The sequence below is a fragment of the Mustela putorius genome, unplaced genomic scaffold (genome assembly GCF_011764305.1).
Source record: "Mustela putorius furo isolate JIRA1106 unplaced genomic scaffold, ASM1176430v1.1 tig00003909_pilon_pilon_pilon, whole genome shotgun sequence".
Classification (NCBI taxonomy): Eukaryota; Metazoa; Chordata; class Mammalia; order Carnivora; family Mustelidae; genus Mustela; species Mustela putorius.
Genome location: NW_025422057.1, coordinates 7,623,224 through 7,639,093, shown reverse-complemented (window position 1 = coordinate 7,639,093; position 15,870 = coordinate 7,623,224). Strand labels below are relative to the sequence as shown.

At 47.0% G+C, this 15,870-nt stretch overlaps 2 long non-coding RNA genes across 2 annotated transcripts in view; one reads left to right on the top strand and one right to left on the bottom strand.

The window, feature by feature from the left end:
- The first annotated feature begins 3,332 nt into the window (after nucleotides 1-3,332).
- Nucleotides 3,333-6,279, top strand: LOC123388709. The gene is made up of 2 exons (XR_006603210.1): nucleotides 3,333-3,948; nucleotides 4,044-6,279. It is a non-coding gene; the product is annotated as an uncharacterized LOC123388709 (long non-coding RNA).
- Nucleotides 6,280-6,514: 235 nt separating this feature from the next.
- LOC123388701 overlaps nucleotides 6,515-15,870 on the bottom strand; it is a 28,646-nt gene continuing 19,290 nt past the window's right edge. The window contains exon 3 of the long non-coding RNA XR_006603193.1: nucleotides 6,515-7,406. This is a non-coding gene — a long non-coding RNA (uncharacterized LOC123388701). The remainder of the gene's footprint in view (nucleotides 7,407-15,870) is intronic.

The following is a 15,870-nucleotide window of genomic DNA, read 5'->3' as shown; positions in this document are numbered from 1 at the left end:
CCTGGGTCGCCAGTCCCCTTCTGCAGAGATTATGTCCATCAAGAGTATCCTATGTCCCTCTAGAGACATCGCCCACAAACAGATGCACTTTTCTGTTATGAGTCTTCCCTTTTGCAGACTCCAACCTAGAGTTTCTCTGAGTGTGAAGAGACAAACGGGGCCACACAAGACCAACTATAAGATCCCAGTCTTGCAAAGGAGCTTCTAGAAAATTCATCTTGAGCTGACTTCTGTTTTGAAGTTTAAATATAGAACACCAGGACCTTCAGATGATTGCCCAGCAGGAGGGCTTTGAGAACGTGGCTTTTATAACATTGAATGGCGACAAAGACAGAGGCCCCAGCTCAGACTTGGGCAGAGATTCATTTTCCTGCTTTGCTCAGCTCACAACTCTCGAATAGTTCTTGGATCCTAGGTAAGACATGCTTAGCCAGCCCTAGCTGGGTCCTCAGGGTGTCAGACCCTGCCCTGTGTCTGTCTGCCTGCCTGCCTGCCTTTCTTTCTCTTTCTCTCTCTCTCTCTTTCTTTCTTTCTTTCAAGATTTCATTTATTTATTTGAGAGAAAGAGTGAGAGAGAGAGATCATGAGCAGGGGGGAAGGGTAGAGGGAGAAGAAGATTCCCTGCTGAGCAGGGGGCCTGATGCGGGACTCGATCCCAGGACCCTGGGATCATGATCTGAGCCAAAGGCTGACACTTAACCAAATGAGTCACTCAGGGGCCATCTCATTTAACCACCGAGGACATATGTCCTCTCAAAGAAGAGTGATAAAAGATCAAGATGGGTAAGTTCTGGAGCTTAGGCCCACGTGGGCAGTAAGTGATGTAGTAGCAATTTAAACTCAAGGCTGTGGGTAACAACATCCATGCATTCCTATTCTACTGTGCTGCTCTGATCACATAAGGCCAAATTTACCTAGGAGCCTGGTGAGGGCACTCTGGTCTCTACCATCCACAAAGACTCAGTGACAGATTATTCTGGCCACTTAGTGGAAGGGCCTCTGTGTTCATCCACATGTGCAGAGCTGAAGGGCACTTGTCCACAGACCCAGGTCCACGATGACCTGTGGGTCAGCTCTGGTAAAGAAGCCACGGAGAGGCAAGGATCACAGGAGAAGGGGGCATGTCCTGCAGACGTTGCCTCTTTCACTAAAAAACTGGCTAAGAATTGCCAAAGAGAGGAAACAAAGTAGTAGAATTTGTCCATTCTTCATAGATGTTACTTTTGGCTCATATTCCCCCAATATAAACGGTGCTGCAGCAAACACCCTGACACATCCTTTCTGGGCATGTCGTTGCAAGTTTCTCTAGGGTTTAGGTATGCCGAAGGAGATGTTCCAACTTATTCTTCAATCAGTAGGGTGCAGAGCCACAATTTTCCTGCATTCTTGTTTATGTGAATCTGTCAGAATTCAACACTGTTTGCCTATCTTATGGGTGAAAAACAGTCGTGTTTTAATTTGCATATTCTTAATTATTAAATCAGAGTATCTCTTGTTTTTTAACTCTACTACCCAAGGTAGTGAATTTTATTACTTTATTTTATTTTATTTTATTTATTTATTTTAAAGAGACAGAGAACATGCAAGCAGTGGAGGGGGGAAGGGGAGAGAGAGAATCTTAAGCAGGCTCCATGCTCAGCACAGATCCCAACACAGGGCTTGATCTCACGATCCTGAGATCATGACCTGAGCCAAAATACAGAGTTGGATGCACAGCCCAGTGAGCCACACAGGTGCCCCTAAGTGAGAGTATCTTTTAATATGTTTCTTGATCATTTTTAGTTCTCTTAGAATTTTCTATACATATCTTTTGCCTGCTTTTTTCTATTTTTCTTGGCTTTTCAGGATTTCTTCAAATAATCAGAATTGCATTTGTTTAAAGTTTTGGAAACATTTTCTCCCCAGCCTGCTGATTGTTTTTAACTTTGTTGATGGTGGCTTTGGTCATGCCAAAGTTTTTATTTTAACGTAACCAACGTTATAAATCTTTTTCACTTATGGTTTATGTCTAAGTAATCATTTCCTATCCCAAGAGTACAACATTATTCTTAAAAGCCATGTTTTCAAAGTTTGCGAGTGTCTTCTAGAAACTTAGCAATTCTAATAGCTAGAGAGGTGTTAGCAAGCTTTTTCTGTAAAGGGCCAGATGGTAAATATTTTAGACTTTGCTGGACCTACCAACACTTGTAAATTCTCAACTCTGCCATTGTAGCATGAAAACAGCCATAGGCAGTATGTCAGTGGCTGTGTGTGTGGCTGTGTTTCAATAAAACTTTATTGACAAAAACAGGCGGCAAGCCAGGTTTGGCCCACAAGCCGTAGTTTGCTCATGCCGATCAAGATGATCTAAGTCAAGGGTTGGGAGATCAGCACTTTCTTACGGTCTTACAGGTTCCCCACCAAGTCTGTGTAATTTTGGGCAATTGGATTTGGAATTACAGATGAGAACAGTTATACGTGAAACAGATCGATTTTATTTCACAAAACCAAAGGACCCATCCTTCCATTGTGTTTGACACATTCTGGACAGGTCAGTTGGCTACGTCATGCGCTAATAAGACAAAAGTTGCGCATTTAGTTCTGAAAGCTAAATGGACGTGGGCCACAAATTAGCCCCAGTTCAGTAACGGCCCAGGGAAAGGGTTGGGTTTTCTCAAGCATTTACAAGGCCTAGTTCAAAATGAAAATGCAGAGCCCCTTGTTCAAAAATTACTAAGACTTTTAAAACAGTACAGCCAGGTATTAAACCAAGCACGGCGGGGCCCTTTGACCCCTGCGAAGCGGGCCCTGCATGGATTCCCCAGGAAGGAGGCTGGTTGAGAGGATGGAAGTCCACCTTCCTCACGAGTTTTAGAGAAATTCTGCGAAGGTCATGCTGACTGGCTGGCGAGTTACCAGCATCCATTAAATCCAAGGATTGGGAGGGCTGAGAACCATGGAGGCATTTCATAATACTTGTTGCAAGTTCATGGTCAATTTTGAAATACGGATTCTGAAACTCTTAATTTTCCCACTGTTAGTGGATTTTCCCTCAATTGAAATGTGAGGGCCTACGGATATCTATTTAAAGCTGCCGTCCGCCCTTTGCAGCAGAAGAATGGTGTGCTGGGCACTGGCTTTTTCAGAGCAGAGTTTAAAGAAAACTCCAGTTCTCTTGCGTCTGTCTTTGGTTAGCAGATAATCATCCTTGGAAAGAAACCTCTGGGAGCCGAGAAGTGGTTTCTGCTTCTGGGGTTTTGTTCTGAAACCCAGAAAGGAATAAATAGCATCACTCCCGAAACACGCCTGTTAGGATGTTTGATCTCAGCCCGGCAGCTGCTGTGGGACAGGCCGGCCCACCCACCCTTTGTGGTGGCCTCTCCTGGGCTCCGTAAGTACAGGGTTACTTGCAGGCCTTCGGGGCTGGCGTGGCCATAAAATCAACCAGTGCCACTTCCTCAGATCATAGCAGAGGCCCAGAAAGGCCAAGTGACTTTGCCTAAAGGCACACAGTGATATGTTACAAAGCAGAACCCTGAAAGCCGTCTTCCTGCCTCCCGGTCCAGGGTCCACATTCCTTCTTTCTCTACTCTGCAGCTTAGGTCCTTCCAGAGGGCAACTGTCACCTGCGGAAGCACGTTGGACCTTCCGCCATCCTCCCTGTCCTTCCTTCCTTGCTTCTGGCCGGACAATGGTCACCTGGGCTGGCCGCCTGAAGAGAACAGTGGACAAGGGGTGGGAGAGGTGACAAAATTATTCCGACTTCCTCTTCCTGATCTCTTTTCTGTAAGACCTCCCCAGTGTGAAACAGACGACTCTGGCAGTTTCGGACCCTGGATAAGTGCGATCTGGCAGAGCATCAAGTTCAAACCCTCGTCTGGGTCTCAATGGCCCCCAGCAGCGTCCTTGCCAACAGGTTGCCCAGCTTGCACTTGGCCACAGCCTGTGACGGGGAGCTCACTCCTGCCGGTAGAGTTCTGCCCACAGCACACCTCTGGAGCCCTGCACGTCTCCCTCGGGCCTCACAGACACCGCATAACTCTTCCGCTGTCTTCCCTCTTCAGATGAGCGTGAAGCTGAGGAAGGTGGTCCCCGATCTGCCTCTTCACCGCTTTGTCCCCGCGCCTGGCCCAGGATCGATGCTCCAGCAGACTGAAGTGACAAATAATTCTGCCTTTTTTCAGGTCAGCATCTGCCCCTATAAGACGCCCTCACCACCCCCCTCCTCATTCTGTGGATCTTTGGGCCTCACCGAGAACCCTCTTGCACAGGGAAGATCATGGACTATTTGAAGAGCCCCCACCAGCCCCTCCGAGTTTTCCCTTCTCCAGAACAACACCCCTAGCGCACTCCTGGCTCCCCCACGGACACGGGGACCGCACCGCTCACCCCCTATGTTTGTTCTTCTTTATGCGGGACGGTCAAGAACCAGCCCAGCTCTCCAGGTCATGTCCGCAGGCACAGAAGGGGCTCTGATGCCATTGTGTGTGTGTGTGTGAGAGAGAGAGAGAATGACTATGAGTGTGTGTGAGTGTTGTCTGTGTCTGTGCAAGAGTGGGTGTGTGCTGTATGGGTTGTCTGAGTGTGTCTTTGTGTGTTGTGTTTGTGTGTGTGTGTGAGTGTCTGTGTGCATGAGAATGTCTGTGTGTGTGTGGTATGTACACACGTGTCTGAGTGGGGGTCTCTGAGACAGTCACATGCACGTGGGGACTTTGTCTGGGAAGCCCCGAGCACAGGGCCTGACCCCAGGAAAAGCTCAGCAGACTCAGCCACCGCTGTTGTCCCAGACCAGCGTGTGACCTGGGCCCCACCTCGTGACAAAGGTCCCCTGTTAGATTATCCATTTCCTTAGGGAGGGAGAGAGCGACCTGGTGGCTTGGTGGGTCCCCGCTGTGGGCAAAGTGTTTGTGTCCCCCCAAATTCACATGTAGAAATTCTAGCTCCAAAAGATGATCCTAGTAGCTGCGCCTTTAGGAGCTGATTAGGTCCTGGGGGAGGAGCCTCCGGGACAGGACAGCCCCCTCGTGAAGTAGACCCCACGGCGTTCCTGCTCCCCTTCCGCCCTGGAAAGACACAGCAAGAAGGTGCACCTACGAGCCGGGAAGGCAGCTCTGACCGACCTCCAGGACACCCTCTCCTCTGACTCCCAACTCCCAGAACAGCGAAGAGTCAGGTTCTGCGGCGTGTATGCTCCCAGTGGGCGGTGGGCCGTGTTCTGCTACACAGCGGCCCCCGTGGACGAAGGGACTTTGCAGTCGGCAGGGATCCCCGTGAAGTGCACGACCCACAGTTCTGTTCAGAGAACCCATCAACCCAGGGCACGTGGGAGCCACAGTCCGTTCAGCGCCATGAGAAACAGTCGTGTTGAGTAGCTGGGGAGAGGAAATGGAACCACCGCCCACAGAGGGTAGGCGTAAATCAACATTTCTCGTACTGCAGGGTCATAACTCAGGGGGGGAAAGGGAGCCCTTTCCAATCCACTCGCCGTGCAGAGAATCATTTTCACATCGGCTGCCCCCTGGATGGTCCCCCAAACCCTGAAGGCTGTGTTCGAGCCTGTGTTTTAGACCCGGAAACCTGAGAGGGGTCGTTTCAAATGAGTCCTCACAGTCACACCGAGTCAGGCCTGTCCCAGATCTTTCCGACTCCGTGACCAGGACCCTCGTCACTCAGCCCCAGAGGCCTCCGTGGGACTTCCTGACACGCCACCCAACAAAATGAAAACATCCTGGGCTGTCCTTGTGTGTGAGGAAACACACATCTTGCTGCCAAGAGTTGCCACCAAGTGGCTCTAAATTGGGCAATTGCATGATTTGTGAAATGAAGAACAGGATATGCTCTGACCCCTTGAACTTCTTCCCCGCCGAACTCTCTGGCCTTACTTGAGCTTTAGGGGTTTTTTTGCCGTGGCTTTTTGTTTTTTGGGGGTTTTTGGTTTTTTTGTTTTGTTTTGTTGTGTTTGGATGGGGGTTGGGTGAGAAAGATAATCCTTTAACCTAAGCATTCAACAGTTGCTTCTTCCTGGCAAACCATCTCTACCTGGAGGGTCGTTTCCAGAGACATCCAAAGGGGGAGTCCAGCAAAATGAAAACAAGGCAAACACGAACTAGGAGAAGTAGGTAGGACATCCCCACAAAGGGCTGATATCCTCAAGAAACAGGCTCACGAGAAGGACAACCAGGAGAAAAGTGGGCAGCACAATGAGTCGGCAGTTCACGGAAGAGACAGAAACCATGAAGCAGCATAGGGGGAGAATGGAAAGTCTCACCTGTAGACAAACAAAAGCAAATTAAAACCTTAGGATGATGGGACGCCTGGGTGGCTCAGTTGGTTAAGCAGCTGCCTTCGGCTCAGGTCATGATCCCAGCGTCCTGGGATCGAGTCCCACATTGGGCTCCTTGCTCGGCAGGGAGCCTGCTTCTCCCTCTGCCTCTGCCTGCCATTCTGTCTACCTGTGCTCACTCTCCCTCTCTCTCTCTCTGACAAATAAATAAAATCTTTAAAAAAAAAAAATAAAAAAAAATAAAACCTTAGGATGTTATTTTTCTATTAGATTACCAACGATAATACCTGGTCCCGGTGAAGAAGCAAAGAAACGTGCCCTTGGCATTGGGCAAAAGTGACATTGGGCATTTAAATTGGCACTGCCTTTCTGAAGGGTGGTCTGGCAGTGTGTGCGAGAAGACTTTAGGATGAGGATAAATTTGGCCCGGTAAATATTTTAAGACGGTCTCCCAAGGGAATTAGTCAAGACAGCAGCAGAACTGAATATACAAAGGTAGTCATTGAGTTGTTACGTATACTATTGAAAAGCCTGGAGAAAACAGGCCAAGTGTCCGACAATAAATCAGTGCTCCGAAAATGAAAGTAACCCCATATGAAGAGCTATGATACCACTGTTCAAAATTCCACGGGATCTGTAAGGCCACGTCTGATGGCCTCCCACGAGGGGCGGCTGCTTCTCAGGCCAGCCCTGGAGCCTCTTCCTTCCTAAGGCTGTGATTCCCGCGAGAGGTGGCAGCAGGAAATGATGCCCTGGAAGAATAGGGGATATGGGCCAGAGTCTTCTACTCGCATGGGTTTGAAGCCACGTGTTTTCAAACAGGAAGCTAATGAAACAAAATTGCATCTTGGGTATTTCCCCCTTGTGTGCTCCATCTCCAGGGCTGCCCCTGCCGCTCTGCAGAGGGCACAGGGCCCATGTGGAAAGCCGCGCCAAGAGAAGGCCAGAAGTCCCAGTTCCTGGGCACCTCGCAGCTGTCTGGCCTTAGACCACTCGGAACACTACGCTCCTCTTCCAGACCACCTCTAGCTCAGGGCCTGGCCTAGGCAGGTGCTCCCAGGTGGCTGACTGGCTGGTGGTGGTTCTCCTGCTGTCTTCCCCACCAGCCGTCCCACTCCCGTGGACAGCAGCAATCTGGAAACGGCTGGAACGTCAGGGAAGAGAAATTTCAAAAGCTCAATATTGGCTCACATAAGAGGGAAAAACACTGACCCCCCCCCATCTCCTCACCCCCACCCCCGCCACACACACACACTCCTCTCCATCACTGTGAGCTTTGGAAGAGATTTTGACTTAGTGCTGTGCCAGTGTGATTGACCTCCCTATCCCTCCCCAATTTAAGGCAAGTGGCTGAGGCAGGCTGTTAAGCACAGAACTTATTTTTCCTCCAGCCTGAAGGGCTCCCTGCTTTGAGGGTCCTGGCACATCTGGGCGACCCCGCATCAGGCTCTGGGCTGTTTGGGCCTCACTCCACCCGCCTGCGCAGTCAGCCCTGGAAGGGGCGAGGGGTAGCTGGTCACGGCACCCAGCCTCCCCGCTTCTCCGGAGAACCGACCTTTGCCTGTGGGACGATGCCCTCCCCTAGACCAGGGCCAGAGTTGGAGGCACTCCACACTAGAAAGGCCTCCTGACTCCAGGCCCCAACATGGGATGCGGTTCCCGCGCCAGAGCTCTCCTCCACGGCTGCGGGATCAGGTGGAGGCAAGTCTCCCGCAGAGACCACATCCTACCTTCCCTCCATCCCCTGCCCTGCCCGCTCCCTTCACTCTTCTCCTGAGAACTCTTTTCCAATAAACCACTCGAATGAGCATCTCTATTCCAGGCTCTGCTTCAGAGAACCTACACTGAGACCAGCTTTAAGTCCCAGACAATTCCTGAGCACACCCTCTGAATGATGCCCCACCCCAGACACGGGTAACAAGAAGCCCCTGCCTCCTTCTTGGGGGTTCTGCTCCTTGGATGTACTGTCGACATGGCCAGAGCCTAGGGAAACCAACGTCAGTAGTTTCCAGGGTGGGTCCGGAGGCATATCCGTCTCATCGCTAGGTAGGCAAGCCTAAGGGAGTCCGCCAGCACATACATTTCAGAAATTCTGGCCTCAAAGTTAAAAGGATCTCTGCGCTGCTCTTTGTCTTTCATATTCAAATAGGTTGTGGGACCAAGACACAGCCATTTTCCACCTCTAGCACTGTGGGCTTTGGGGCTGGAGAAGTCTTTGTTGTGGGGGCTATTGTGTGGGTTGTCCTGAGCACACAGAATGTTCCAGCACCCCCTCCCCCCCCCCCCCCCCCCCCCCCCCCCCCCCCCCCCGGCCTCCACCTACTCAATCCCCAGTCCAATTTATGGAGACCAAACAATGCCTCAGACATTGCCAGATGCCCTCGCCCCGGGGCAGGGGTCGGTGTTGAGAACCATTGGCCTAGGGGACATCATCTTCAACAGCTCGTTTTGGTTTTTTACCCTTCTGTTCTGCTTTTGGCTTTGTTTCGTTTTTTAAACATCTCTTAGAACTACAATTCTGCAGAACAGAATTTAGAAAATAGCTCGTCGAAACCAACCTCCATTTCAGAGTTGAAGGACCTAAGGTCCTGATGATGAAGTTCTAGAACCTAGGTGAGGTTTGGTGGGCTGAGGTCCGGAGCCGATGACCAAGAAAGAATTCTTGAGACATCTTTGGTGCAAAATGGTGGTTTATTAAAGCACGGGGACAGGGCCCGTGGGCAGGCAGAGATGCGGCCGCCCCGGGTTGTGAGGGGTGGTTGGTTATATACGCAGGAGTTGGGTAGGTGAGGACAAAGGGTTATTGGGGCAAAGAATACTATCAGGATATTGAAGGCTTAGTTACTATCAAGTAAAGACAATTGGGAGTCTCCTGGTGGAATGTTACATTCCTGCCATCAAGCATCCTTGTTAATGAGATTTAGGTTTAGAAGAAATTTAACTTTATTTGCTTTTCCTTCTACCTCCGCCTCCTTCGGTTTTTATGGAGGGGAGGGTGACATTAGGCTTGAGAAACTGAGTTCTGTGTCTTTGGAATTTGGGCTATTGATAAGGTAACTTCTTTGTTTGTAAATCTCAAGGATATTTGCAAACCAAGGGAGACTCCTGTCTTGTAGGATTGTGATCTTAGCAAGTTAACTATTTATCATTTTATGGCAGTCAGGGGTGCCTGAGGAATGCTACACCTATGGAGGGGAGCGGATGAAGGGGGGGGGGTGCAAGGCGCCAGCTTTTGCTCTGTCCTCAGCCAGCCTCCTGCTCCCTCATCATTCCCCCCTGAACAATTTTGACCCTTAAATCTTTAAGGTGGTTGAAGGTGGAAGGTCTCATCTTCTGTAGCTTCTTCGTGCTGAATAGGGGCGTAGAGCTGTCCCTACCTGCTCGGGTCAATATTGGTCAGGGTAGGAACGTATAAGGGAGTTACGAAAGGTGGAGGCAGCTGAATCCAGCGCTGACAGTGGGGAGGCGTCCTCGCGTGCGACAAGGATCGTCTGCCGTGGTGTAGTCATTGTAGCAATGGAGTCTCGGCACCAAGTAGAGAAACATGGAACAAAGCAACATATTAAGGTTAATAAGGCGATAAGAATAAGAAGCCCGAAAAGGAGATTCGGCCATAGCCCTCCTTCAAACCAGGAACTTAACCATTCACTGAGAGAGAGAGGAGGATCTTGTAGGGCCTTAATCTGGGTATTCATGTCTTTTATTAGTCCTGTGACATTTTTGTGATAGTCTGGAATGTACACACAACATTCTGTCTTGATAATTGCGCATGTGCCACCCTGTGCTGCTGTCAGGACATCTAAGGCCATCCTATTCTGTAGGACTGCCTGGCGTATTTGTGACACTTCAGTATTAAGTAGGGAGATGCTGTTCAGTGAGTCATTGAGTGCCTTTGTAGTATATTTATTAAGGGCTTCTACATGCCACATGACATCCTCTAGTCCCGCAGATGGAACAAAGATGGATGCTAAGTGATCATACCATTTAAAAACAGATCGTGTCCATCTTTGTTTTAAGTTGGGGAGATTAGCTGGAGTTGTAATGGTTTTAGTAATGCGCCCATGAATCCAGGCAAATCCTAAAGTACAGCGTCCTATCCACCCTGGAGGAAGCCAGGGCCACAGGTTGGTTCCACATATCCAGTGGGTTCCGTTTGGAGCTGGCCATCTGATGCCAGGTCACCTTGCCCAGTCAGTAGCAAACCAGTCAGTAGCCTGGAGTACTATTACTTGGGAACACATTTCTAGTGAGCCATCCTAGACATCGTGTGTTATTTGCCCAAGTACCACTCGTATGATTCCTTTGTTCCCAGCATAAAGCTGCCTTTTGAGTGAGCTGTCCAATGGGTGTGGGTATGAAACACATATATGTATCCTAGATTTGATATACACCATCCTTAGTATAGCGATAAGGAGGGTTTTGGAACTTAGGCCCATATTTGATTGAGGAGTTATGGCTTGATAGCAATCCCCTTTCCTTCCAAATAGCTCCATGGGCATGTAGTACCAGGAAAGCATATTTGGAGTCAGTATAAATGTTAATTCTTAGGCTTTGGCAATTGCAAAGTGCTAGTGAGCACTATGGCATACCTAGCTTATCTTTATTTTTTTTCCTATGAAAACTACTGTCATCAGAAAACCAACTGTCATTCATATTTTTAACAGGGGCATCTTAAATCTGGCCAGATAGAGTAAGCAAGATCAATAACCTTTTTGCTCTATAGAGAAAGAAGTACAGGTCAGGTTCAGGCATACAGGTAACTAGGTTTAAAGTTTGACAAGTTTTATTTCTGGCATATCTGTTAATGTAGCCCAGTATTTAATAAGTTGGCCTCCATCATCCATTGGTGGCCTTTGCCTTCTAAGACAAATCTGGACCTGATGTGACATCATTACAGTCAAGGACTGTCCCATAGTGAGCTTTGAGGCTCTTTTATAGGAGGGCTGTTCCATGCTTAGCTAAAGCATCTGTTTGCAATTGCACCTCAACAGAGGTGGCCTCTAGGATAAATATAACTAAGGGATGAAACCAATAAGAAGACCTTTGAGTGGTCCAGCCTTAACAATATCCTGATTACAGAGGATCATTGTCAAGTGGGAGAAAACTTGTCAAGAGATAAGGGGAGCCCCCCATGAATCATCCAATCCACTCATAAAGAAAGTGGGGTCATCCATTATCTCCACAAGTGCATAGTTAATCCTATGGAGTACGATAGGTTGGCTTTTAGGCAATTTCATTATTCCAGTTGTTTAATCATGTGCTGTGGGGTCTGCTAATATCCCCACAAAATAATAAGATCGACTAAAGAAGCTATTGTGCAACTTCTCTGAAGTTTACCTCAAATTGTTTAGCTTAGGTAAACAAACATTTAAAGACAATCAAATCTAGAATTTAACATCCATGAAGGTGTGTTACCGAAACATAAGTTTTCTCTCTAAAGTAACCCTCATTTCCAGAGATAGCCAAATCAGGACTAATTCACTTGTGAAACAAGTCCAGTTTTAACAAACTTGGCCCATTATTTACATAAGCTCAGCAAGAACAGTGACTGTGATCAATAGATCTTTTAGAATCTGCTTTGCTGGAACTTTGTATAAGGAATCTCTAGGTTGAACTTTTAGTAGCCTCTCCGGGCCAGAAGCCAAGCCCTGTACTTGCCATGAGGCATGCCTGCAATACCTTTGGGCGAATTCCTCTTCCCAAGACTGCACCTACCAAGGAGTGACATTCTTTACTCACCTGGTGAGGCTGCTGGGAACTCTGTAAGCAAGGTATCAGGCCAACAGTCCCAAGGGGCTTTATGGCTCCAGGTTTCATAAAGTCAACCTTAGTTCCTTAAAGCTGTCTGGTCATATCTGAGTCTTTTTAAATATGATATCCCAGTCAAAGCCTTGGTAAAATACCGTGTTTCCAATTCTTTCCTGTTACAAGGAGAACAGATTCTTATTGAACTTATGCAAATGACTGATTGCCATGGAAGAAAGAATACTTACTGAGACCTTTTGGTTTCAGAGGGTTCAGATAAAGAGAAAAGGTGAATGCTTTGAGCACTTTTACAAATGAGCACTTTTACATCTCTATAAGTTACAGATAACTAGGAGGGAGTATCCCTAGTCTGTAAGAGCAAACAGTAGAGAGAACCAGCAATGTTTAAAGTAAGACAAAACATTAACAGACACAACACTACAATCTTTTAGTTAATTTAGTCCCATGTTGCTAATTCTGGTGAATGCGGCTTTAGTCAGTTCTGGAAATTCTTACCCATTTCAGTTTTAGGATTTCAAGTATATCAAATATCTGTATTTGTCCTGAAAGTCCTTCATAGGAATATCCTTGAAGATAAAACTCATTTTACAAGAGAATTAAAACAATTATAAATAACAAAACTCAGAATGGATATGGTTAGAGCTAAAGAGACACAGGAGTTTACAATTTAGCTGCAAGTAAATCAGGTTATTTCTGTGATACATAACACTTCCATAATTACAGTATCAAGCGGTGATCTCTCAAAACGTTAAAACTTTAGGAAGTGCGTAGAATCTCTAGAATAGTTATAGTATTTTCCCAAATGTAATCCAAGGTTTGTCACTGGTTCAGTAGTACTTCATGAGCAACTTCACATACCACGGAAAAGCCTGAGTTAAAGAGATTTACAATTTAAATCTTGTCAACATTTGCTAAAATCTTAGAAAGTTTTAAAGCACATGCCTAAATATAATTAGGGATGTTAAACACCTGATAAAACATAGAAACTCGCTTTTCTGGGCAGGCAAAGAGAAAACCATTTACATTTTCTTAACAGATCAATTGATCTAAGAAAACATTGTCCTTTTGAACAGAGAATTTCAGTCTTGTACCAATGTACCTTTAAAACCCATTCATTTCAATCTTAATCCATTCTTGACCATAGCTAAAATTCCTTTTCTGAAGATTTCCCTTCACAAACCTTCTACAACTTTCCTTTGCATTCAAGTTTTGTCCCAAGCCATTTCCTTCTAAACAACTATCTCATTTAGGACAAAATTACCTTCCTTTACCTTAAACAAAATGTATTCCCATTCCTTAAATCTTTCTTACATATCTCCTACTTTCCTACATACAGAGTTTCCCTTTATTTCCATCAGTCTTAGTTACACTAAGCAGAACTTCGTATTCTTAGAAACACCTTTAGTTATTAACCAATTGTGAACTGTTACAACAGAATTCTTCGGGTGGCAATTTATGAATCAGTTAAGTAGAAAACAAGCTTACCAGCAGATTTAAATACTCTTAGTTTCTTTGCAGTAAGAAGTCAAAAGCACAAACCTACATTCAGTAATTAACGACTTAGCATTTTATCCTGTTTGGTTAAGACCTAGATGTCCACAATTTAATTCCATTTGTCATCCAAGCAAAACTTTAAAACTTTCAGGTTACCAAAGACTTTGAAAGCTACTTCAGCAATTACCCATTAGAACTTTGAGACAGACAATTAACCATCAGTTTAGTCATTTCTTTGCTAACAAATTTTAATAAATAACATGAGCTTATTTGACCTTTAGTAAACTTCGATAGAATAAAGCTTCACATTTACTGCTGTTAACTTCAAAGATGCATCTATCTTAATTAAACCAACAGACTTAACTTAGTTCCAACACTGATTTACGTTCCACCTGGGCCCACTCCGCTTTGAATTTTTACCTGAGACATGTGTGGGAATATCTGGAGTGGGTGTTAGGTCCAGGGGGTTCTCTTCTTGCTCCTTGACAGTGAAGAGAGAAGGAGCTGTGGTGCATGATCTAGAGGCTAGTCATGCAGGTTGCACACGTGTTGGTACAGAAACAGAAGGGGAAAACAGAGGAAACAAAGTGCTGCCAGGAGGCAGAGAAGGGATTCCCGGTTTCAGAGCTCATAAGCCCCAACAGAGGAGCAGACGCCATGCTTTCCCACCAGCAAGGGGGGAGGGGTTAGGCAGTCCAAGTCAGGCCAGAGAACACAAGGAAACTTCCCCGAAACAAAGAGAGTTTCGGCAGCTGCTTGGGAATATTCCTTATAGTCTCTGTCTCGAGTTAGACTAACCCCAGTTGGCTCCAGTTATAGCCATTAACACGGGAAGGGAGTGAGGGAGAAGCCCCCACATCTATTAGGAGAAACAGAGAGAAATAAAGCCAGAGTCCACTTTGCTAGGGATGGCCCAGCAACCTGGGTTTACTAGAAGAAGGCTTATTTACGTAATTACCATCCAATATGTCAGGAGAAAGTTTACTAGATTACTCATTTGGGCAAACACATTCCGCAAAAGCCCCTTAGTCTGGAGTCCTGGTGCAGAGCAATGAAGGCCTAGGTATGAGCAATGCAGGCACCCTAGGTCCATTTGCCCTGTTTCCTGCAGAGGAGATCTGATAGATCCCACTGAGGCCATGCAGTGTTACAGGAGCTCAGTCCTTTCCTAAGTTTTGCAATCCAAATTATTTCCAGTGGGTTAAAAGGCACCCCAAGGTAGAGTCCTTGGGAACTGAGGAAACCTACTGAGGCCATGCTTCCAGAAAAGTAAAGAAGGTCCATTACCAAATCCCCCCTGACTCCTGGGTAGCGTCCCACGCAGGATATGTCAGAGGTTCCTGTGTGTCAAAAGCGACCAGAGGCGTCCCTCAAGATATCGCTATTGATCACCATCCTGCCTTCCCTGGGAAGACATTCCTGCCATAAAAGGCCCTGGAGGGGTGCCGGCATCCCTCCACTTTCCCATCGCATCCTAGGCTGCTGATGGGTGCCTGGTGAATGGACTAAAATGCTTGTGCCATGCTATCATATGTCCTGAAGACTGCATACTGTTTTGCCATATTAACCCATGGAAATACTAGAAAAGTTTGGCAAGGGGAAATTACTCAATTTCATAGCTTTAGGCGGTTTGCAGAAGACATTGACGAGAAATAGTAAAGACTGAAATCCATCATGGTCTAAGCGACATTCCAACACATGTGGTCCGTACAGCCAACTTCCCTAGGAAACGGTCCCCGGTTGCGTTTTAATTCAATCGGGTACTGGTTTCGGCCGGCTCCCAGTGGAGGTCCCGCGGCCAGAAGTGGCTAGACCGGGCATGTGGAGGGGATCACATTAGATCATTCAGGAGGAAACCTCACACGGGAGTCTTAAGATTGGCAGCCGTCCTGGTGACTTAGTTGGCTGTCCCGTGCCCAAGAGAGACAATTTCTATAAGAACAGGAATAGAGTGAGGCCATCAAGTTTCTGGGTCTTATTGCCATTCCGGCCAGGGTACTAGCTTACAGCCAAAAGGCAGACGCTCTCCTCCCCGTGGAGTAGCCACGGGCTAGAGGATTACAGCCTGAGCAATTGACATGCAAGTGTTCCAATAAGACCATACTCCTTGAAAAAGCCCCTGAAATCAGAGTAAAGTAAAGGAGAGAAAGTACTCACCAATTTTGCACCGAAGCTCAGAGTCCAAATGTAAAGACTCACAGCCCCACGTTCGGGCGCCATATGATGAAGTTCTAGAACCTAGGTGAGGTTTGGTGGGCTGAGGTCCGGAGCCGATGACCAAGAAAGAATTCTTGAGACATCTTTGGTGCAAAATGGTGGTTTATTAAAGCACGGGGACAGGGCCCGTG